Genomic DNA, 24,239 nt, shown 5'->3' on the forward strand with positions numbered 1-24,239 from the left:
GGGCCTTTTCTGGTTCCATACAAATTTAAGGACTATTTGTTCCAGTTCTTTGAAAAATGTCCTCGGTATTTTGATCGGGATAGCATTGAAAGTGTAGATTGCTCTGGGTAGTATGGACATTTTAACTATGTTAATTCTTCCAATCCATGAGCATGGAATATTTTTCCATCTTTTTATGTCTTCCTCAATATCTTTCAAAAGTGATCTATAGTTTCTAGCATATAGGTCCTTTACGTCTCTGGTTAAGTTAATTCCAAGGTAACGCATGGTTTTTGGTGTTATTGTAAATGGGATGGATTCCCTAATTTCTCTTTCTTCAGTCTCGTTATTCGTGTATAGAAATGCAACTGATTTCTGGGCATTGATTTTGTATCCTGCCACCTTACTGAATTGTTCTATAACTTCTAATAGTTTGGGAGTGGATTCCTTTGGGTTTTCCATATAGAGTATCATGTCATCTGCAAAGAGAGACAGTTTGACTTCTTCTTTGCCGATTTGGATACCTTTGATCCCTTTTTGTCTTCTGATTGCTGTTGCAAGGACTTCTAGTACTATGTTGAATAATAGTGGCGAGAGTGGGCATCCTTGTCGTGTTCCTGATCTTAAGGGAAAGGCTTCCAGCTTTTCCCCATTGAGAATAATGCTTGCAGTAGGCTTTTCATAGATGGCTTTTATGAGATTGAGAAATGTCGTGGGTTCACATTCTGATGGCTGAGAGAGACATAATAAACAGAATAACTGAGCAAACTCTGTAATGTTTGATGGAGATGGTCACTATGGAGAAATATAAAGTGGGGAAGAGGGTAGAGCACCAGAATGGGTGTGGGGCTGCTATTTTATATTGGCATCCAGGAAGGCCTGGAAGAAAAGGTAACGTGTGAGTCAAGACCTGAAAAAGGGGTATCAGGTCAAGCTGCATTATCTAAGTTAACGAGTAACCCCCAGATCATTGTGGCTTAGAGGCTCATTGTCCACTGAAACTATGTGCCCATTGCACATCAAAAGGGACCTTGCTCCACCCACCTTCACTCAGTAGCTGACTGAGCAGACATTGCTGGTTGTCATGGAAGGCAGAAAAAGAATTCTGGAAGGTCTCACATCATCAAATAAAAGTTCAGATCTGAGCTTTTTGGTTCTACTCGCAACTCATGTGTAGAACTGGTCATGTGACCCACCAACCGTAGATGATGAAGAAATACAACTTACCAAGTGTCTGCATGGTAGAGAGCTAAAAATGGTTTGAGGACAAACCTAATAACACACAGTCCATCTTTCTGATCATCAAATAGTCAGACAAAATACACTCACCCTCTCCCCGAGGTGGAAAAAGTCAATCATGGCATCAAACTCAAAGTCCATCTAGGGATGACTTGTCTCTGTGTCAGGGGTATTACGGTTTCTCTTGATCGGGAGACCTATGAACCAAAAAGACAAGTTGTCTGAACCCACCAGGCAATATGTGTCTGGCTTTCTACACAGATTACAAAGCCTACTAAAAGGCAAATTACACAGTTTGAAGAGACAGGGTGAGCATCAGAACCAGACTCAGATATGGCAGGGATACTGGAATGATTGGACCAAGAGTTTAAATAACTCTGATTACTACACTAAGGGTTCCAGCAGAAAAAGTAGCCAGCAAACAACTACAGGTGGGTAAGATAAGCAGAGAGATGGAAATTCTAAGAGATAGTTTTTTAAATGCTAAGAGATCAAAAATACTGTCACAGAAATGAAGAATGCCTCTGACAGGCTCAGTTAGTAGATAGGACATGGCTGCGGAAAGGCTCTCTGAGTTTGTGGTTATGTCAGTGGAAACTCCCCAAACTGAAAATTGAAGAGAACAAAGATGGGAAAAAATGGAACAGAATATCCAGGAACCAGGGCACAACTACAAAAGATGTAACATACGGATACTGGGAACACCAGAAGAAGAAAGAAGGGAACAGAAGGAATATCTGAAGGAATAATGACGGAGCTGTTCCTCCCAACTTATGTCAGATACAAAGCCACAGATCCAGGAAGCTCGGAGTACACCAAGCAGGATCAATGCCCCAAACCCTACACCCAGGCATATCATATTCAAACTGCAGAAGATCAAAAGAAAGAAATAGATGAATCCGCTATTTTAGTATTCAACACCCCTTTATCAGAAATGGACAGATTCAGCAGGCTGAAAATCAGTAAGGACACAGCTGAACTCCACAGCACCAAGAGGCCGATTCTAAAGGGGAACGAGAGAAGAAACAGAGCAGGCGCCACTCTGTAGCAACTGGAAATCCTGACGAGCAGCCAAGGCAAGGGCCTCCCAGCCAGGAGGTAGGGAGTGCTTTGTGAGTAGGTCCCAGTTCTGCTCCCTGGGAAATGCCTTTTTTTGTCCCTTGGCCCCTGCTCTGGGAGATTCTTCTTTCTCCATTCTTCTCCTTGGCCAGATCTAAATTGGGCACTGGAGAATACGCCCTCCTTGGGGGCTGCTCTAGGACACAAACCCTGTGCAACGTCCCAGATTCTACTGATGGCTTCCTCCAATCACCGTCCCAAAAATCTACCCTGAAGATATCTTTCCAAAGCACAGAAAAGCATATGCACAAGGTCATTAATTGCAGCCACATTTGTAATAACAAAAGACTGGGAACAACTCAAATGTTCATCAGTCGGGGTCTGGTTGAATAAATTACATCCATACAATGAAATTCTGATGCAGCTGTACTAAGAATGAGGAAGTTCTCTGTGAACTGGAATGATCTCCATAATATATTGTCAAATAAAAAAAACAAAACAATGCATTACAGTATGACAGCTTTTGTTTAAGAAGAAGGGGGAAATAGGGGCGCCTGGGTGGCTCAGTGGGGTGCCTGGGTGGCTCAGTCGTTAAGCCGTTAAGCGTCTGCCTTTGGCTCAGGGCGTGATCCTGGTGTTCTGGGATCGAGCCCCACATTGGGCTTCTCCGTTGGGAATCTGCTTCTTCCTCTCCACTCCCCCTGCTTGTGTTCCCTCTCTCTCTGGCTGTCTCTCTCTCTCTTTCAAATATATAAATAAAATCTTTAAAGTAAAAAAAAAAAAAAAAGAAGGGGGAAATAAATATTTTTGCTTATTTTTGCCAAAAGAAACACTGAAAATGGGACAAAGAATATAGAGAGGGCAGGGAGGCCCCCATAAAGATGCCTTTTAATGTTGTTTTGACTTTGAACCAGATCAGGCTTTACATATTCAAAAATAAAGTTAAAACAGAAAGGGAAAAATGAAAACCCCCAAACTGAAGGTAGTGTTAGGAGGGTTCAGTGACCACGAGATGCGGTGGGCAAGAAACAGGAAGGCACACAAGAAACTGGAAAGATGACACTGCCTTAGCTGATTTGGGGGCAGCAGCGGGAGGAACAGATCTGGGGGGACCCTTGGGACCCTGTCCTGGATGTGCTAAGTTGGAGGTGTTCATGATGCATCCAGGCGGAGACAATGAACAGACGCTTTGTGCAAGCCTGGGGACCAAGGAGGTCTGGCTGCAGATAGAAACAGGAGCGCCATTGGCTTGTAGCTGCTGTTTCGAGCCATGAGACAGGATGAGATCACCGAGGGGATGTAGATAAGGAAGAGGAAAGGCCTGGGGCCCGAACCTCAGGGCCCTGCACTGTTGGGGTCAGGGAAATGAGCTTGCACCAGCCAGCCAGGTGGGAGGAGAAGCAGGAGCCAAACTCCCTGGAAGTCAAGTGACGGGGGGATTTCTCAGAGGAGAAAGGGACCGCCTTTCCGATAGAGACCTAGAGTGACCACTGGTCATAGCAGGTGACCCCGGCGGAGAGAAGCTCCTGAGGAGGGCTGAGGGGTCCTGACCAGTAAAGTTCACATATAGTGCTTTATTAGTTTCAGGTGTACACTTACCTCTTTCTGAAGAGTTCTCTAAGAGTAGGGCAATGGAGTAACAGGTGGCCAGGGGTGGGGGTGGGGGGAGTCCCGACAGCATTGCATTTTGAGGTCAGAACCATAAAGCACATTTGTTTGCAGATGGTCATGATCCAGTAGAGGGTGAGAAACAGGATGGCAAGAGAAAGAGGCATTATTAGATAATTTATAAGATGAAGGAAAGGACACTTCAGGACACAGTTGGTGGAGGCTGGAACGGTGACTGGCCAGGGTCACCGGGCAGGACATGCCCCACTCCTCCAAGCCTACCATGTTCCCCAGTGAGCACCTCGGGGCTCTGGCTCTGCCCATAAATGGCCACAGACCTGCGAGCAGCTTCTGCCCGGGGCCGCCAGGAGACAGACTGCCTCAGAGGGACAATTAAAGTGAAACCACCTCCATTAATCAGTGCACGGGATTAGATATGAATGTCTGAAGCCCTGCCAACAACTCCGGCTCTGACAGCTGACCGGGAAAGTCAGGAGGCTCTTAAGCACAAGCATGCCTCTGAGAGCTTCCACGAAGCCTATCAGAGAGAGCGGTCACATAGCTCACATACGCTGCCGTGGAGCCCAAGGTCAGAGGAGAGAGGACCCCCACAGAACCCGCCACCCCCTGCGATGAGAGCAGCGCACCAAGGGCCTAGAGAAACCAGAAGATGTGATGGCCTGTGGATGAAGGGACATCTCTTCCTTTTCTCGTTCAAACTTGTGGGATCTGTCCACTCGTCCTCTGTGGTGCAGAGTTTATAAACATGGCCAAAGTTTTCCCCCTGCCTCTACCCACACCCCTCCACAATGTCACTTTGCCACTCCTCTCATGAAGGGGTGGAGTCTGTCACACAGATCAATGGAACAGAATAGAGACCTCAGAAAAAAACCCATGCTTATATGGCCAATTAACCTATGACAAAGGAGGCAAGACGATCCGATGGAGAATCATTTCAACAAATGGTGTCAGGAAAACTGGACAGCTCTGTGCAAAAAAATTATACTGGACCACTATCTTACATCATTCACAAAAATAAAGTCAAAACAGATTAAAGACCTAATGTGAGACCTGAAACCATAAATATCCTTAAAAAAGCACAGACAGTAATTCCTCTGACATCAGCCGTAGTAACCTTTTTCTAGATGATGTCTCCTAAAGCAAGGGAAACAAAAGCAAAAAATAAACCACTGGGATTACATCAAAATAAAAAGCTTTTGCACAGCAAAGGAAACCAACAATAAGATAAAAGGCAACCTACTGAATAGAAGAAGATATTTGCAGATGACATAGCCAATAAGAGGTTAATTTCCAAAATTATAAAGAACTCCTACAACTCAACACCAAAAATACAAACCATCTGATTAAAAAATGGGCAGAGGATCAGAATAGACATTTCTCCAAAGACGACGTCCAGATGGCCAACAGACACATGAAAAGATGTTCCACATCACGCAGCATCAGGGAAATACACATCAAAACCACCATGAGATACCACCCCACACCTGTCAGATAATAAGTGTGGGTAAGGATGTGGAGGAAAAGGAACCATCTTACACTGTTGGTGGGGATGCAAGCTGGTGCAACCACTCTGGAAAACAGTGTGGAAGTTCCTCAAAAAATTAAAAATAGAGCTACCCTATGACCCAGTAATTCTACTACTGAGTATTTACCCACAGAAAACAAAAACACAAATTCAAAAAAATATGTACACCCCTATAATTCTAACAGCATTACTTACAATAGCCAAGATATGGAAGCAAACTAAGTGTTCACCAACAGACAAATGGATAAGGAAGATGTGGTACACACACACACACACACACACACACACACACACACACACAGAGGAATATTACGCAGCCATAAAAAGGATGAGATTGTGCCATTTGAGACAACATGGATAGACCTAGAGGGTATTATGCTAAGTGAAAAAAGTCAGACTGAGAAAGACAAGCACCATATGACTTCACTCTTAAGTGGAACCTTAAAAAAATAAAGTGAACAAACGAAAAGCAACATGAGCCCTATAAGTACAGAGAACTGATGAGTGCCAGAGGGGAGGGGGAGGGGGAGGTACAGACCTCCAGTTATGGAATGTGTAAGTTACGGGGATGAAAGGCACAGCACAGGGAATCTAGTCAACGCTACTGTAATCGCATTGTTTGATGACAAATGGGCGCTCCACTCATGAGCACAGCATAACACAGAGAGTTGTCCAATCATTATGTCGTACACCTGAAACTAGAGGAACATTGTATGTCAACTATACTCAAATTAAAAACAATAAGGAAGTGGAGCCTGTGTCCCCAACACTTGCATCTGGCCTGGCCTTGTTTCGCTTTGGCCCACAGAATGTGGTAGGAGCGGAGGCATCCAAATCTGAGCGCAGACCTCAAGAAGCTCGGCACGCCGGCACTTGCCCTCTCTGCGCCCTCGGCCACGTGAGGACCAAGCCCAGGCTGGCCTGTGGACTCTGGGGGAGCACGCAGGGCACAGACCTGTCATCCCCGCCCTGGAACAGCCAGACTTAGCCGACCCAGCACATAACTCCGCTTGCGTGAGTGAGCCCCGCTGAGATCAGAAGAACCCCCTCCCCACGTTGATCCCAGCCCCAGTGGCCAATCCACAGAGCTGTGAGCTCAGTAAGTGCTTGCTATTTTCAGCAGCAGTGACTTGTGCATCCAACTAATTGGCCCACAGGTGACCAGGTGGAATCCAGTCCCTGTTGGTTTACAACATACCTTTGGTGAGGAATTCTTCAGTGAGACTTTAAACCTCAATTTTTGGTATTGTCACAGCAAGTCTGGGCAGTGGCCGGATGTGGGAATGATAGGCAAAGCCCCAGTGAAAGAAGCAGGGAGGTGGGTGTGTGCCCAGAGGGACACATTCAGGATGGCACACCCTGGCAGCCCTCTCTACCACAGCCTGAGTGAGGGCTGTGGCCCATGCTTCTGCCCACCATCCCCATCATAGGCAGACCAGGCCTCACAGGCCTTGAGGCAGGACCTTCCTGGAGCTCACATAAACCAGTGCAACCCCAGATTACCCCTCCTCAAGAGGTCACAGGTTCCCGATTCATACCAGAGGCTAGCCAGCATTGTCCCACTTCCAGCCACAAAGACTCACAACCATGGCACATTTTGCTTCTCCCCAGAATGCTTTCCAAGGCTGTGGACCAAGATAGAGGGTCTAGAACTCAACATGACTCCCTTACACTTTGGGAAACAGCTGAGCTGCTTACCCAACATTATTCTGCCCTTCTCCCCTACCCATAGGGTACCCATACATTTGGGATGGACATGTGCCCAGCTAAAAGACTATATACCCCAACCTTCCTTGCAGTAAGGATAGTCATTCATTCATTCATTCCTCCAGGACTCATTGAATACCTAAGTCCTGACAACTCATTTTCAGGCCAGTTCTGGGTTCTGAAGATACCCCGGTGAACAAAACAGACAAAGTTCCTGTCCTTATGGAGCCAGAGTCTGGTGAGAAGAAAAAGTGACAATAAACGAATGCCAGAGAAAAAATCTAGAGAGAGTCATACAGGGTTGACTGCTGTGGGAATACACAGAACAGAGTGAGGGAGACAGAATTTGCCTAGCAGGAGTGGGAACCCTATTTTTTGTAAGATACTCAAAGGAGACCCCTCTGAAAATTCAAGTTTGAGTCGACACCAGACGAAAATGAGGTAAACATATAATATCCAGGGGAAGAACATTTCAACTAGAAAGAACAGTAAATGTAAAGGCCCTGAGGTAGGAACAGGTCTTAAGGAAAAGCAAGGAAGGCAGTGTGGCCGAGGCAGAGGGAGCAAGCAGCAGAATGATAAGCGGTCACAGTGGTGATCATGTAAGGCCTCGCTGGCCACCAAACAGACACTTTCCCTAGAGTGCTATGGGATCTATTGGGAGAAGGGAGTTAAGCAGAGAGTGAAATGGTCTGACTTCTATTTTAGGAGAACTGTTCTGGTGCCATGTTGAAAAAGGATTTTAGGGACCAAAGGCACAAACAGGGGGCAATGTAGGAGCACACTGTCATAATTCAGTTTAAAAATGATGATGGTTTAGATCGGAGTAATGGCAGTGCAGGTGGGAAAATGTAGTTTAGAATCCAGACACGTTTTGGAAGTAGAGACAACAGGATTTGCTGATGAATTGAAATGTGCCATGTGAGCGAAAGAGAGGAATCAGGGTTGTGGTGAGGTTTGGGGCTGAGCAATTAGGACGGAGTTTCCATTCACCAAAAAGGCAAAGGCTGCAATGGGAACAGGTTTTGGAGGGAAGAGTAAGAGGTTAGTGATAAAGTCTGAGACGCCCACTACACATCTGCTGTGGACTGAATTGTGTCCCTTCCAAATTCATGTGTAGAAGCCTTAACCCCCAGCATGACTGGATTTGGAGAGAGGACCTGTAAGGACATAATTAAGGTTGAGTGAGGTCATAGGATGGGACCTTAATCTGATAACACTGGTGTCCTTATAAGAAGTTCTTATACCAGGGTTCTTATAAGAAGAAGAGATACCAGGGTTCTCTCCCTCCCTACACACACACACACACACACACACACACACAGGAAATGTCATGTGAGGGCGCAGTGAGAAGGCAGCTATCTGCAAGCCAGGGAGACAGGCATCAGGAGAAACCCACCCTGCCTCCAGAAACCTGAGAAAATAATTTCTGTTGTTGAAGCCACCCCGTCTGGGGTATTTTGTTATGGCGGCCTACTCTAACATCCAAGTGGGGGTGTTGGGTGACAGCTAGATCTACAAGACTGGAGTTTGGTGGCAAAGTGCTGGGCTGGAGAAGTATGTTCAGGAGTTGTCAAGCACTTGAATGATGTCTGAAGCCATGAGACCAAATGAGTTCAGCTAGGGAACAAGTACAGATGGAGAAGGAAAGTGGTTGCAGCAATGGTCCTTGGGGCCTTTAAAGAGGCTGGGGAATGAGACTGAGAGGGAGGTGGCCAGTGGGATGAGGTGAGAAACAAGAGAGGAATGTCCCAGAAGGCAAGAGGAAAGAATAGCCAACAACATCAACAGCTGTTGGTAGTTTGAGCAAGATAAGCACTGAGAATTAACCATCAGATTAGACTCTTTCGAGGTCACTTGTGACGTTGGAAAGAGTCATCCTAGTGCAATCATGGAGCAAATCCCTGATTTCAGTGGTTCGGACAGAAAGAAGGTGAGGGGCGCCTGGGTGGCTCAGATGATTGAGCGTCTGCCTTCAGCTCAGGTCATGATCCCGAGGTTCTGGGATTGAGCCCTGCATCGGGCTCCCAGTTCAGCAAGGAGTCTTCTTCTCCCTCTTCCCCTGCTCCTCCCCCCACTTATGCTCTCTCTCTCTCTCTTCCAAATAAATAAAATCTTTAAAAAGAAAGAGAGAGAGATGTGAGGACATAGCAGCCATTTTTGACGTTCGTTTTGTTTTGTTTCTGAAGATGGGAGCTGCTGCAGCATGTTCAAGGGCTGACGGGACAGGAGGGATCCAGCTGAGAGGAGCCACCCTTTCATCAGGGGGAGCTTTATCCTTGAGAAGGAGCACGGGCATGGGCTCTGTGCAAAAGTGGAGGTGTTGGCTTCAGATGAGAGAACTGGCCTCAACCATCATGAGGGCAACAAAGGCAGAGTTGGTGCGACAGATGGAAGTGGGTTGTAGGAGTGGTGGGGAGAACAAGGCAGTTCTGCAATCACACACTTCCCGGTGAAGCAGGAAGCTCAGGCCTCAGCAGAGTGAGGAGGGGGACGTGCCATGTAGGGCTGTGGTTGGGCAAGGGAAGGAGTTGGGACTGTAAGCACAAAGGGCCCATTTGAAGTTGGTGGTCCTGAATCCCAAAAGAGGTAGTGAGTGCAGTTCAGCGGGTTTCCCCAGCCCCCTCCAGCTGCCAGGGTGCAGACCTGGAGTGAGTGGAAATCAACAGAACCAAGGTAGGGTTTGCCAGATGAGTTTAATGAAGAGAACGAGATGGGCGCTGACAGTGCATGTCTGTCACGCTGGGCCATGGAACCCAGGCTGGTGGGGAGAAGAGTAAGGGAAGAAACGATAGGGATGAGGTTGGGGGAAGGAGAGAGGTAGAATCGGCGGGTCTCAGGCTCGGTCTTTAGTTTGGAATAATCGTGGAGGTGTGCCAACAGAGGTGGCAGTTGATGGGAGAATGGGAGGCCTGAAAAATGACATCATGGGTACAGATGAGAAGAGGTGTCAGGGAAGGGGAGGGACACAGCCTGGAGGGTAAAGGAGGGACAAGATGGACAGCAATGCAAGGGGCATGAGGAAAAACACCCCTCCTGCCTCCATACACACAGGCTGGAGAAAATTGCAGGGGAGTCAGAGTCCCCACAGGAGGGTAAGTGTTTCACTTACTCAAGAAAGCAGAAGGAGAGTTCAGAGCAGGACAGGGTACTGAGGATTTTGCTACTGATGGAGCATGAATTGGTTAGGGCCCAGTGGAAGATCTGGGATCACTAACCAGAGCTCAGAGTTCAGGTCCCACCTTCCAGGTTAGTGGCCAATAGGCTTTTGGCATACTTCTCAACCTCTGAGGTGGACCCACATTCCTCACCTGTGCTTGTCAGGAAAGTTCCAACAAAGCATGCAAACAGACTCTTAAGGAGAGAGAAGAAACTGATGGTTACCGATGGGGAGGTTGGAGGGATGGTGATGGGGACTGAGGAGGGCACTTGTGATGAGCGCCTGGGGATTAGAAATTAAAAAAAAAAAACTTTTTGTTGTCACTAAAGAGAACAAGCAAAAATGAACAAATCATGCAAAGCACCTAGCATGAAGTATCCGGCAACCAGGGTCAATCATTTTCCATCCGACAACTACCCTTTCTGCCCCAGCTTCTGATGATCGCCTGTGGTTCATTGGCCCTCTTATCCGCTGTCTTCAACAAGAGCTCTTTCTCTCTCCAGAGGCTCCCTCTTCCCACACCCCGTTCCTCCTCTCCCCCCCTCACCTCTGCTTAAGCAGCTCTAACACGGCCCACCCCGCCCAAGGAAAGAATCAAGTGTGTATTATCACAAGACCACAGGCACTCCACGTTCTCTGAGCCTTGAGGGCCTTCTCGTTTAACTTCTATTCCTGTCATGGCTCAGTAAAACCCAGGTTCAACTTTTAAAACAGCTGTTAAATACGGCTAAAAGTGAAATCATAATTAGTAAAGTGGGGACAACCGAGCCAATATCTCCAAAGCGCTTAAGGGAGCCGGTGCGCCTGGGTCCCTCATGTGGTACCTGAGAGAGAAGATGCCGCTGGGGAGCCTGCTTCTCCTCAGTCTTCCTTCCTGAAAGAGAGGAGTGCCCTCTGTGGGGACCCTGAGGCAAATCTGGTGTTAGCGTGCATAAAAGAGAAGGCAGGAATTCTCCTGTAAGGGCAGAAAGAGAGAGAGGCAAAGATAGAGACAAAGCGACAGAGACAGAGGATCAAAGGGAACGACGCTAGAGTAACCTGTCAACAGGCCCAACTCGCATACAGGGAATGCAGAGGTGACCCTTCCACTGGAGGACAGACCTGCCTGCCAGGCAGACAGATCTAAACAAAAGCAAAGGGAAACTCATTCCTGCCATGAGAGCGACCTACCTTGTCCTTCAATGGCCCACCAAGGACTGCCAGGCAACAGGGAACACCAGTAACGTAAAGAATAATTAATAGGGGCACCTGGGTGGCACAGAGGTTAAGCGTCTGCCTTTGGCTCAGGGCGTGATCCCAGCGTTATGGGATCGAGCCCCACATCAGGCTCCTCCGCTATGAGCCTGCTTCTTCCTCTCCCGCTCCCCCTGCTTGTGTTCCCTCTCTCGCTGGCTGTCTCTATCTCTGTCAAATAAATAAATAAAATCTTTTTTTAAAAAAAGAATTAACAAACACAACTTGCCCCAAGATTAAGAGAAAGTTTCATTAGAAGACCACTTAAGTTAAAAAAATTTAGTATTGAATTTATTAACATCACAACTGTAGAACTTTTTAAAGTTTAAGTTTGACTAATAAATCTCATTATTCTAATTACAAATCTAGCAAAATTCAAGGAATTATTTTAAGGAAGCTTTTATGACTTCATTGAATTCCCTTTAATAAAATTGCTGTGCTAATAAATGTATCATACTTGATTTCCTTATGAGTTTTTCATGTATTTACCAGACTCAAAAAAACTTTCAAGTACTTAAGTAATTCATTACTTATCCAATGTTGATAAATCTAACCCACTAAACTTATAAATAACATATTCCTTAAGTTACCTTAAATATTCTGAAACTTAAAGTTTCTGTTTAAAATCACAGATCTAAATCAATTCTTCAGTCACAGCTTTTTAAAATGAATCCAAGGTTGGGGCGCCTGGGTGGCACAGCGGTTAAGTGTCTGCCTTCGGCTCAGGGCGTGATTCCGGCGTTATGGGATCGAGCCCCACATCAGGCTCCTCTGCTATGAGCCTGCTTCTTCCNAATTTGTTAGTAATTTGACATGTCAGATTATCTTAAAAATACAAATAACCTCAAAAGATTAGGACCATGGATTTGTTTTACTTCAACATTTATATTTGGTTTTAATTCAAAATCATCCTAGAGAATAATCATGTTCTTCTAAATAATTTTTGGTAAAGCCTGAATGTTGAATTAGCCTAAATGTAGGGGTACCCAAGGGATGAAAGGTTTCAGCCTGGAGCCCCATGTGGGCACGGGGCTCAGGCCGCTGCAGGGGACAGGGTGGGCTGTGGCCCTGTCTCAGCCTGGGTCCTGCTTCTCTCAGAGTCCAAGAGTGTTTTGGCTCCCGGCCCTCAGGCTCAGACCCACTGCCAGATCAGGCCTCCCCCTGGAGTGCTCGCTGGGAAATACACAGCTGGACCCTCAACCCCACAGACCAGGAGGGCCCTGGGGCCTCTACCCCCTCCTCTTCTGAGGGTCTATCTCCCCTTCTCTGGCTGGGCACTGCCTTCACCAGCCGAGCAAGCAGCCCACGCCTCACGGTCAGGCTGAGCCCAGGAAAAATGGACTGTGTTGTACAAAAGAACAATCAGAGCCCAAGTGTGCGTGTAGCAGAATCAGAGGGCAAGTCCAGGATAGAGGAAGAGAACAGAAATAATGAAGCCATCAGAGCCAGCCCAGTGGTTCAGGCTGAAACAGAATCCCTGTAGTGGAAGCCGTGGAATCTGTATTTTAAAAGCTCCTTGGGCCATTCTAGTTTTAAGAGTTATGTAAACTTGTGATGTGAATTTGGCACCAAGTTTCCAGGTGGCCGAGGTGAAAAGGGAGACGTGTTACACGATCCATAAAATAGTCCTCACTGTCCAGGAGAGAAAATACACGGAAACTTTAACTGGCACTTGGCTGTAAAATAAATACCTTGAGTATAGGATACTCTGGTAAAAGAGTTGTAGAGAACACACGATCATGGATTCCCTGAAGTTCTTTCTCCCAGTCACCTTTGAAGAGAGCCTCGGGCACAGCAGAGCAAGATGTTGGTTCTTCAGAGACCAAGGAACTCTGGGCTAAGCAAGCTCTCTTCCTGCTGCTCTGAGTGCATTCAAGGAGAGGACCCTTTTTAAAGTCTTGATGGCAGAACCTGTTTTCAAACAACAACAACAAAAAACAAAACAACTCATGTAGAACGCCAATATCTATACCAGACAGAAAGGCAGCAGCTGCGAGCAGAGCGGGGTGCCCAGAGCCTCGCCGTTTTGTCCTCCCCCTGCCCCTGCAGAGCTCCCTGAAGCCCCCCCTTTGGAAGCGGAGGGCTCCACGAAACCTAGCTTGGAGACGGCGCATTCACAGCCGCGATGGCAAGCAGGTTTGAGGTCACGTGCGAACACAACTGATTGGGGGAGCGTCTGCGGAGTCCTGAGTTGAGAAGGGTTCCGATCCATTGTTTGCATTAAGGGCCCTGATCGTCACACCCTTCCTCCATTCTGTACACCCCCTTAGAATGTGACTTTCTGACTCGTCCTTTCAAGAGATGGTATTTCTCCACCCTTTAATTCTGAGTTCGGCCCCAGGTGATACCAGCGGAAGGTCCAAAAGCATCTGCAGGGCCACTTCTGCTCCAGCCTCTGTACCCTCACGGGAGAAAGTGAGCTGCCAGGGGCTGGAAGGAGGACAGAAGCGCAGGAAGCAGAGCCAAGCTTCCCCAGCTGAGCTGCCGGCATACAGCACGCACCCCCAGCTTACGGACGGGGGCCCCCAAGGCCAGCACTGTCCGCCTGAATCCCTGACCTGCACATGCCCTCGAGCTGAATAGAGGCTGATGGTCAGCCACTGCACTCTGGGAGGTTTGCTCTATAGCACGATAGTGGCCGCAGGTAACTGAGACAAGTGTTGATCGTTCTGTCTGGCATGGTGCGGGGAGGGGCTTCGGACCATGATCCGCACCCGCGCCATCCCTGGTCTTCCCAACCGTCACACGCCGTGGGTGAATGCCCTGCGTCAGACACTCACCCGAGATCCCCTGCCCCGTGGCAGAGCCTGGCCACGGCCGTGAGATGCTGGGGAAGCCAGGGGTGCAGCTGAGGCTGGGCTAGGCACCTGCTTCTCAGCATTCACTCCTTGTCCAGAGCTGGGGAGAGGGGGAAAGAGGAATATGCTCTTGAAAGGCACACGCATTTCCCTCCCTCCCTTTAGATCATTCTCCAGTTGCTCGGTTGGCTTGCGTTTAGTCATTCACACCTTCCGCTGGACGTGGAACAGGCTCCCCATCTTGAGAGTGGGATCCACTTGCGTCAGCTGAGTGGTGGGCCAAGGGGCAAGGAGTCTGGTCTAAATCTTTGCCTATGAAACTGTTTGGACTGGGGACCTTGGTGACAAAGGCCAGCTGGCTGTAGCCTCATTCTCCTGGGCCCAGAGAGCAAGCAATGGAGTACCCACAGCACCAATAAACAGACCCGACTTCAAACAGTTCCTTCCCCCCTCCCGCCGCCACCCCGATCACTCGGTACATTGCATTCCGCTTGAGCAATGGAATACCCCATGTGCATTTCATTTTTTAGAGCCCACACTGGCAAAAGCTGCTTTTGCAAGATTCCTGGCAGCAGAATTGGCCCCGAACTTTCAAGGAAGAAGATTAATGGCTTTGAGCTGAAAATATCAAGACTATCATGCAGCTCTCTCTTGTTACTGCTTGGGCTGAAGTCTAAGAACTGAACACAGAGCATGTGGCCTTCAGCACCGACCCAGCCTGCCTCCAGCCTCGTCCCCACACCAGCCTCACCCCTTGTGCCAGCAGCTCCCACTTGCTGTGGTGTCATACCCACCGTCTCTGACCCCTGCGCTTCCGCTGTCCTGCCCGGGGGGCCTCCCCGACTTCCTATTCCTCCTGCTCCTTTTGGGACTCGGGCCTGGTGTCATCCTCGCAAGGCTTAGTTTGGGGTTTTCTCANCACCCACCGTCTCTGACCCCTGCGCTTCCGCTGTCCTGCCCGGGGGGCCTCCCCGACTTCCCTGGCCTATTCCTCCTGCTCCTTTTGGGACTCGGGCCTGGTGTCATCCTCGCAAGGCTTAGTTTGGGGTTTTCTCATGTCGCTAGGGGATGCAGTTCTGTGTGTCTCTCAGGGACCTGCTCCTTCTGCTGATTCTCTGTGGGGGTCCAGCACCCAGGCCTCCCTGCACAGCAGCTTCTTGCTGGCTGGAGCCGGGGCTCCAGCGTCTCCAGAGGCTCCGGAGAGGCGTTGCTGCTCCCTTCCTTGACTGGAGTTCTGGCATGACTCTGTTTCGGCATCACTTGAGTGGTGGGAATCTTGACCGTCACGCACTCACACGGGGCAGGCTCGGCCTCGAGTCACTCTCAGACAGTGCTCCTCCTGTCCGCTCTCCTGGGCAGCTCCAGCCCTCTTCTCCCAGGCCACACAGCGGGCTTCTTCTACTTGTAGTTCAACGGACGGACAGTCTTCAGTGGCTCCTGGTTTTATGCAGGAAGTTCAGGTCGAATCCCCCTATCTCACAGGGGTCTGGTGTCCACTCATGTCCTCCTAGGCTCACACCTGTTTCAGCCGTGGCTGGACTATAGACAGTTCCATGTGGACTTAGGTATGTTTTACACCTAAGCATATAAGCCAGGCCCCGAGAGCCAGTTCATTCCCTCCCCGGGAGCCTTGTGGTGCTGTGATGGGGCAGGACCCAGGGGCCAGGTCTGGACCACATAGGATGATTTCCTGGGCAGCTGGCATCAGGCCCCTGGGGCAGTTGGGAGTGGTATCGAGGAGCCCTGGAGGCCAGAATTAGGCTTAGCTCTGAGAATATAATCAACGGTCAGGACGGAAGGGCAAGTGTGAAACTGAGTGGAGTTGAGGCAGAAAGAAAGGGTAGTCCTAGTGGCTAGGGCTGCAAATCTAGTCACTGTTGACACAGACGGGAACAAGGTAAATACTGGCAGTAGGTTTCCTGGACAACTGGTCACCTTGAAAACCTAAGGCAGAGCTGTACAGGCCCTGATTGGCCCAGGAACATGGTCACCTCCAGGACAAACAGAACACCTAATGGTAATACTGGTTTGTAGGCTAAGAAAATCCTGAGTCTTCAACAGACATGGAGCCAAGGTTAAGGAGGGGCTGGCTCCCTCCTGAACTCCACTCCAGGCCAGCACCCAGAGAATTCCTGGCCTCTCCAAGTGATGAAGATCCTCAAAGATCCCCGCAGGATGAGGGCAAAGAGGGTGCAATATAGACCCAGCCAGCCCCGGGTGGTTGGAAAGGGAAGGAAAGGAAAGGAAACGCGGCTCTCAAGGCTGGGCAGCACATGGGGAGAGCAGGTGCTGGTGACACCACGCAGATTGGGGACACCCCTCCTCATGGTCTTTGGTAGGACTCTTCTTTGCCTACGTCCAGCCAGGATTTGGGCACCTGTTTTGCTTGAGCCCATTCTCTTTGAGGTCTTCCTGACATTGGCAGGGGTTGGTTCTGGGCGGTGGTGACCACAGTCATTAGCATCTTGCCTGTCATAATGGGCATCTACAAGGATGCGTGGCTTCAGTTTTGTTCAGCTTGTATCTTCCCTGGCACCCTTCCTTGCTGATAGTTAATTTCAGTGTCATAAGCTATTTATTAAAGACCAGCAATGGCCAATTGTTCTCTAGCCCTTAGCGTGTTTGAGATCCCATTCTAGGGATTTTATAAGTGGTAATTCAATCTAAGACAAATGCTATTATTATTATTATTATGCCCATTTTACAGAGGAAGAAACTGAGGTTTACAGGTTAGGTCCCTTGCCTAGTGAGTGAATGGCCAAGCCAGACCTGGAACCCTGGCCATATGGGCCCAGAGCCTGTACTCCTAGCCAGCATGCAATGTTGCCTCCCCCAGAGACTAGGAAAAATTAATCTGTTTGAACAGATTCTTTCCCTGGGCCTAAACTAATTTTCCAATCCAACATGGCTCAGTCTTGAAAGAAAAACATCTAGGAAATTAGGAATGAAAACACCAGGGAAGGGATTCTTTCCAGCGGTACTCATTTCCACTGGTATGTCCTGAGGTGTGTTACCAGGATTTGGTTCCTTAAAATATCAATCTTTGTAACTAACTGACTTATAAAACAAGTAAAAACAAAGTCCAGGTTCTGCCACGATTGTGTTCCTCTGCATTCCCATGTGCCTTCTCAATGCAGAGAGAAAGAGGTCTTTAAAAAATGCTCCAGTCTTTTTTTAAAAATTGCTTTTAATTACAGATAAAACGCTGACACATTTTATCCTCTTTCTTAATTTACTTGTTCATTCATTCGTTCGTTCATTCATTCGTTCAGTATGCTTACTATATATTCTAGGTCCTAACGATACAACAGTGGACAAGGCAGATAGTGCACCTGCCCTCTTAGAGTTTGTATCCTAGTACAAGGGGAAGGAGCGTGTTTACTGAGGGTGGGCAATTCTAGATGACGATGAAAAAGGCTAAATAAGGAGAGGAAACAGCGACAGGGTAGAGGCGATCAGGGAAGACCAGTTTTAGCCACCACTGTGAATGAACTGTATGCTCTTCTGGTTTATATGTTCATACATTTATTAAAGGTAACTGTATCTGTAACAATACGTAGAGTTCTTTAAATTGAATAAATAATACATAATAGATACCCGAATAAAACCACATTGTGTAGGACACTTCCATCTAGGAGCATGGATAGATGTACTCCTCCCTGTTCCTCCCACTAAGTACAACTAAAAACCCTGGACATTACAGAGAAGACAAACTTGAGAAGACCTCGAAGGCGAGGGGGAAGATGTCAGACTGGCTGGGGGCCTTGGGGCCTGAGGAATGGCATGCTGTGAGTTCCTGAGGGTTTCTCAGCCTCAGGCACGTAGGCTGAAGGAGCTGGCTGCCTGGAAATGCTCAGCGCTCTCCCTGGCCAGAGGACTGGGAAAGGAGCCGCCTGGCAAGACAGCTTTTAGACAACTGCCACTGTACTCTACCCAAACACCGCAGAAAACACCATGGCCCTACCCCCACCCCTGCCAGCAAAGGCCCAGTGGGGAGCCTGGACCTCCAACGTTGCCACTCTGTAAGGAGGCACCCCAAACTCACGCCAGGGTGCTGTTGGAGAAGACTGAACAGGTAGCAAGGACTTCCATTTCTGGTGGATAGCAGTGGGCCCTCCCTATCCCACCTCATTCCTATGTCAGTGGAGAAGCCTGGACTTCCACCCTGGCCAGCAGCAAATAGGTCCCCTGCCTCTCCCTGCTTGGGGAGGGGGGTGTAAGAGGAGACTTAGTGGAGAGTCAAGGACTTTCACTACCACCCAAAAGTAAAGAGGTCCCTCTTCCCATCACTCCTCCTGGGGGTCTTGTGGGGGCTATATGGGGAAGAGTAAAGAGGCACTCATACCCTTCCTAGCTCAGGTGGTATCAGTAGGGATCTGTAATTCTACACCCCTTCCCAGCAGTAATGTGGAGACCCTCCCCACCTTGGGTGTCAGTGAAGGCCAAGTAAGAGAATCTGGACTTCTAACCCTACCTGGCACTGCCCCAGCCCTTCCCCTGCCAGAGCAGTTTCAGAGGAGACCAGCTAAACAGGTTTAAATAAGTTCCAGAGTCTCATAACATAATATCCAAAATGTCCAGCTTCCATTGAAAGTCACTAGACATACCAAGAACCAGGAAAATCTCAGAGTAAAAGAAGATAACAAATGTTAGCATCACAATGACAGAGATGTTAGAATTATCTGATGAAGATTTGAAAGCAGCAGTTGTACATACACTGCTTCAATGAGCAATTACAAACATGCTTGAAACAAACAAGAAAAAATCTCAGCAAGGAAACAGAAAATCTCAGGAAAGAAATAGAAGATATAAAGATTCAAGTGGGAATTTTAGAACTGAAAAATACAATAGCTGAAATTAAAAACTCAACGAATGGGTTCAAGAGCAGAATGGAGAGGACAGAGGGAAAAGTCAATGAACCTGAGATAGAACAACAGAAATTACTCAGTCTGAGTAAGAGAGAGAAAACAGGCTGAAAAAAGAAATGAACAAAGCCTCGGGGACTTACGGGACAATAATAAAAGACCTAACATTGTGCCCTGGGAGTCCCAGAAGAGGAGGGAGTACAGAAAGAGGGTATGGCTGAAAACTTCCCAAATCTGACAAAAGACAAACCTGTAGATTCAAGAGACTGGGAAAACCCCAAACAGCCTGAAGAAATCTACACCAAGACATAGAGTCGAACCTCTAAAAACTAAACATGCTACCCTGCAACTTGCTTTGTTTTTTCTCCTTCCTTCACGATATACTAGTGAGCTTTCACTAGGTCATGCTACAGTAACAACTGATCCCCAAATCTCAGTGACTTACAACAATAAGTGTTTGTTTCTCACTCATGTCTAGTTGATGTGTCTTCACTATTCCAGGGCCCACGCTGAAGGAGCACCCACCTCTCAAACTCACGGCAGAGGTCAAGAGCAATGGCGGACCTGTGGGAGGGCTCTTAAAACCGCCACTCCCATGTGGCATATATCATATCCACTCAAAACCCACGGACCACAGTCACATGGCCACACTCAGTGTTGGTGGAGAAACGCACTGTTCCCAGTCTGACTGGAGGTACCGTCAAGTCAGATGACAAAGTATGTGAAGACTTGGAAACAGTCCTCCCATCTGCTCACTGGATCATAAATATTCATTTCCTTCCTGGCTGCCCATAAAATACTCCCAGCCTCCTCCCGAAGGCATCCCAAAAGTCTCACCCAGTCATTGCATCAGACATTACGGCCAGGACCTCAGGATCCACACCAGACCATGTGTCAATGTCTCCCGGAGACGTGTGAATGAAAAAGACAAATCATGTCTACCCACGCTCAAAGGACAGCAGTGAAAGAGCAAGAGGGACAGGGAAACAAAATAGTCCCCATTTATAAGGGGAAGGTAGCCTAATCCGGGTGTGGGGTAACCAAGAGGCAGTCCTCCTGCCAAGGGGGGATGAGCAACTGGGGAAGTGCAAGAGGTGTACCCATAGCTGCATTTTAGGCTGATTTAGGGGAAAATATTTAGATACAAACTGAGGGCTTCAGAGGGGAGGGGGATGGGGGATTGGGATAGGCCGGTGATGGGTATTAAGGAGGGCACGTACTGCATGGTGCACTGGGTGTTATATGCAAGTAAGAATCATGGAACATCGCATCAAAAAACTGGGGATGTACTGTATGGTGACTAACATAACATAATAAAAAATTATTATAAAAAAATTAAAAAAGAAAAAGTCATCTTACCAACATTGACAACATTCATATAGTTGCTCTCCATATGATTTTTTGTATGCAAAATAAAGACAGAACTTTGGCTGAAGAATAAAAAAATAAAAAATAAAACGGCTGTACTGTTTACTGTGTCATTGAGGAAATGTTTACGTTTGGTGTTTGAACATTTTTAAAGAACAACAAAACCTAACTAAAGAAGACCCCAAATTGAGGCCCAAGAAGTTGTTCCAACTATAGAAGCCAATGGCTGGAGGATGGAAGGAAAGCCACTTGCTGCCTCGCCTTGCTCACGCACCGCACCCTCCCGCCTGCGCTCCCATGGGCAGCGTGCTTTAGGCACAGCCATTTCAGCTTTGAGACTTCAAATCTAGGTGAAGCCCAGTTCTGAAATGTACTGTTCTAAGAGTGTACAGACTCAGAATGTTCCCCCGTGCATCATGTCTTTGGGATGTTAGGGGAAGTGATGCCAGACAAATGTGGCACACAGTAATGTAAAACGTGTCCACTTGTTTGGAAACCAAAGGCTGTTGAGAGAAAGACAGGTTGGTCCTGGGTTGTTTCTTTCAAGTGCGCTTACAATGTGGACAGCAAGATCACCCTGAGTACTAAATGAAAGTGACTAATTACGCACAACCTAAATGTTCAACAGGAGAAAAAGGGATTAAACAATGATGTATTCACTGGATAAAATATGGAGCAATTAGAAATAGTATCAAAGAAGTTTTAATGGCCCTGAATGTAAATAGACATATAAATGCAGGCTTGTATATACACACATACACACACACACACAAACTGTGCTTCCATACATCCAAAAAAATAAAAATAAGAATAAAATAAAGGCACCAAAGTAATAATGGTTGTTTTTCATTCTTTCTTTTTTTTTTTAGATTTTTTCATTTGAGAGCAAGAGAGAGCACAAGGGAGAGCAGCAGAGGGAAAAGGAGAAGCAGGCTCCCTGCTGAGCAGGGAGCCCACCATGTTACTCAATCCCAGGACACTGGGATCATGACCAGCCAAAGGCAGACACTTAACAGACTGAGCCACCCAGGTGCCCCATGGTGGCTTTTTCTTTGTGAGGGATTCTGGAAGATTCTCTTTTTAAAATGTATTCTCCAAATTGTCTATAATGAACCCAAAATTTCTTTCAGAATCAAAAAGAAAATAAAATGAAAAGGTCTTTCCTGTTTAAACAACTTCAGTCCCAACAGATTTTCTCCTTCGGCCTTGGACCCCTGCTTGCTGTGGAGGGTAAGGAAGCTACAGGAAAGCCATCCCCATCCTCTGGGCCCTGCAGCAACAGAAAGGCATGAGAACCCTTCTAGCATCTGTGCTGTCCTCCCTCAACAGGTAGTTTCTGCGACCAATGAATTTTTGTAAGAAGAAGAATAAATATTTACACATCAGAAAATCATAAAATGATGTTCCGGTCCTTTAATTCAGAAATGCCTAACTCAGGGGCGCCTGGGTAGCGCAGTCGTTGGGCGTCTGCCTTCGGCTCAGAGCGTGATCCTGGCGTTCTGGGATCGAGTCCCACATCGGGCTCCTCCGCTGGGAGCCTGCTTCTTCCTCTCCCACTCCCCTGCTGTGTTCCCTCTCTAGCTGGCTGTCTCTCTGTCACATAAATAAATAAAATCTTTAAAAAAAAAAAAAAGAAAGAAATGCCTAACTCAAAAACTTTCAAGTTGCCATAGATTGACAGTTTGTGTCCCCCCAAAATTCATGTTAAACCCTATCCCCTAATGTGATGGTATTAAGAGGTGGGGTCTCTGGGAGGTGATCAGATCATGAAGGTGCAGCCCTCTTGAATGGAATAAATGCCCTTATAAAAGAGGCCAGAGAAAGAAAGCTCCTGCCTTCCTGCCACGTGAGGTCAGAGCGAAAAGGCAGCTACGAACTAGGAAGTGGGCTGTCACCAGACGCCAAATCTGCCAGTACCACGATCTTGGACATCTCAGACCACAGACCTGTGAGAAATAAATGTTCAATGTTCATAAGCCACCCAGTTTGTGGTATTTTTGGTATAGCAGCACGAACAGACGAAGACACAAGTCAACAAAAAGGTAGTTATCTACCAAGATTCACATGCAGCTGATCTGAACAAAGTGACTATAAAATTAATTCCTATAGCTACAAGTGAAAATTTTACCAAAACCTTGCTAATGTAACATCTTACTAGCATCTAGCACCTTTCAAAGTGAAATGCTAGTTTCCTGGCAATAAATTTACTCCATCAACCTTTTTGTACCCCGCAGTCATGAAGTCTTGGAGAAAGCCTTGGGTTCGGAGCCCCAAAGTCAGGATCTCAGTGCTGGGATCACAGCTCTCTCTCTCTCTGTGGCCTTGGGCTGACCCTCAGCCATCACAAACCTCCTTGCCTGCAAGTAACAATCAGAGTACAAGGCAAAGTACTCAGTGGTCTGCAAGCTATGATGCAATCATGTCCTGTAGTATTTTTTTGGAAAACTCTGTCATTTCCCGGGCATCATTTAGGGATGGTTTGGGGGGGTCTTCAAGAAAATGTCCCAGGTGGGTTGAGACCCTGACACAGAGTCTAACGTAAGACTTGATCCCTCTTGCTGAAACAGGTCATTGAGAAAATGTCACCATCACTCTTAATCAAGGCGAACTGAATTTGCTGTACTTTTTTCTGAAAGAGAGGCTGTAAGCCTGCACTGAGGAAAAACAAGCAACCCCTGATATTAACTGATGAGCACTCTTTCCCCAACTCCATGTTTAAGATCCAGCTTGTTCACCTTCCCAGGGCTTGGCAATCCACTGCCTGTGAGCCGAATCCAGCCTGCCACCTGCTTTATAAATGAAGTTTTATTGGAACATAGCGGTGATCATTAATTTATGTATTACCTATGACTGTATTTGTACTTCAGTGACAGGGGCGGGGAGGGGGGTGGATTGTGGCAGAGACTATATGGCCTATAAAGCAGATAATACTATCTGACCCTGACGCTTTCTAGAAAAAGTGTGCTGACCTCCTACACACTTTTTGATATGCTTCTTGTCTCTATAAACGAGTTAGTAGGAAGTTGTCTATAAATTTCACTCGGAGTCCACAATTTCTACCTCAGGAAAAGATTTATTAAAAAGGTGAGAAGTCACGTCTGTTGTCAGAAACCCTTTGGTGGCACAAAATTTTGCCCCTTAAGTGAATCCTGATTTTTAAAAAAGGGGGGGAGGGGTAAGAAGACCCTCTTCCCTTGCTGAAACAGTAGTCCTCAAAGAAGTCAGCTATGGGTTAGATAGGAAGACCCACTGGTCATTACCCCTCCAAGTTTCCCATTCTTTAACACACTATAAGAGACACCAGCAATATGAAGGTCCACACTGTCTGGATAATTGAGAGGCAGAGGTTAGGTAATACCTACATACTGAATACTGTGTTTGCTAGAATATAAAGGGTATATGAAACCCTCTGAACAGTTCCCATCTCTTGCTGTCCAAGAGATGCTCTCATTAAGTTTCAAAAGAATCAAAGTATGGTCTACTCCAGAAGGGAGGAGGCACCCCCAAGTTGGCAGACTCCTGAAACACACATCATTAAGTATTTTTGTTACCGTTTCTTCTTACTTGGTCATGCTAATTTTGAACATAAAAAATCTTGCCAACGGGGCGCCTGGGTGGCACAACGGTTGAGCGTCTGCCTTTGGCTCAGGGCGTGATCCCGGCATTATGGGATTGAG

At 47.3% G+C, this 24,239-nt stretch overlaps 1 protein-coding gene across 1 annotated transcript in view; it reads right to left on the bottom strand.

Annotated features, from left to right (window-relative positions):
- C6H3orf35 (chromosome 6 C3orf35 homolog) overlaps nucleotides 1–14,372 on the bottom strand; it is a 17,495-nt gene extending 3,123 nt beyond the window's left edge. The window contains 4 exon segments of the mRNA XM_011218961.3: nucleotides 1,309–1,415; nucleotides 11,123–11,253; nucleotides 13,223–13,442; nucleotides 14,312–14,372. The gene's annotated coding sequence lies outside the window, so the exon portion shown is untranslated.
- Between the last annotated feature and the right edge of the window lie 9,867 nt (nucleotides 14,373–24,239).

This window comes from Ailuropoda melanoleuca, chromosome 6 (assembly GCF_002007445.2).
Source record: "Ailuropoda melanoleuca isolate Jingjing chromosome 6, ASM200744v2, whole genome shotgun sequence".
Taxonomy (NCBI): Eukaryota; Metazoa; Chordata; class Mammalia; order Carnivora; family Ursidae; genus Ailuropoda; species Ailuropoda melanoleuca.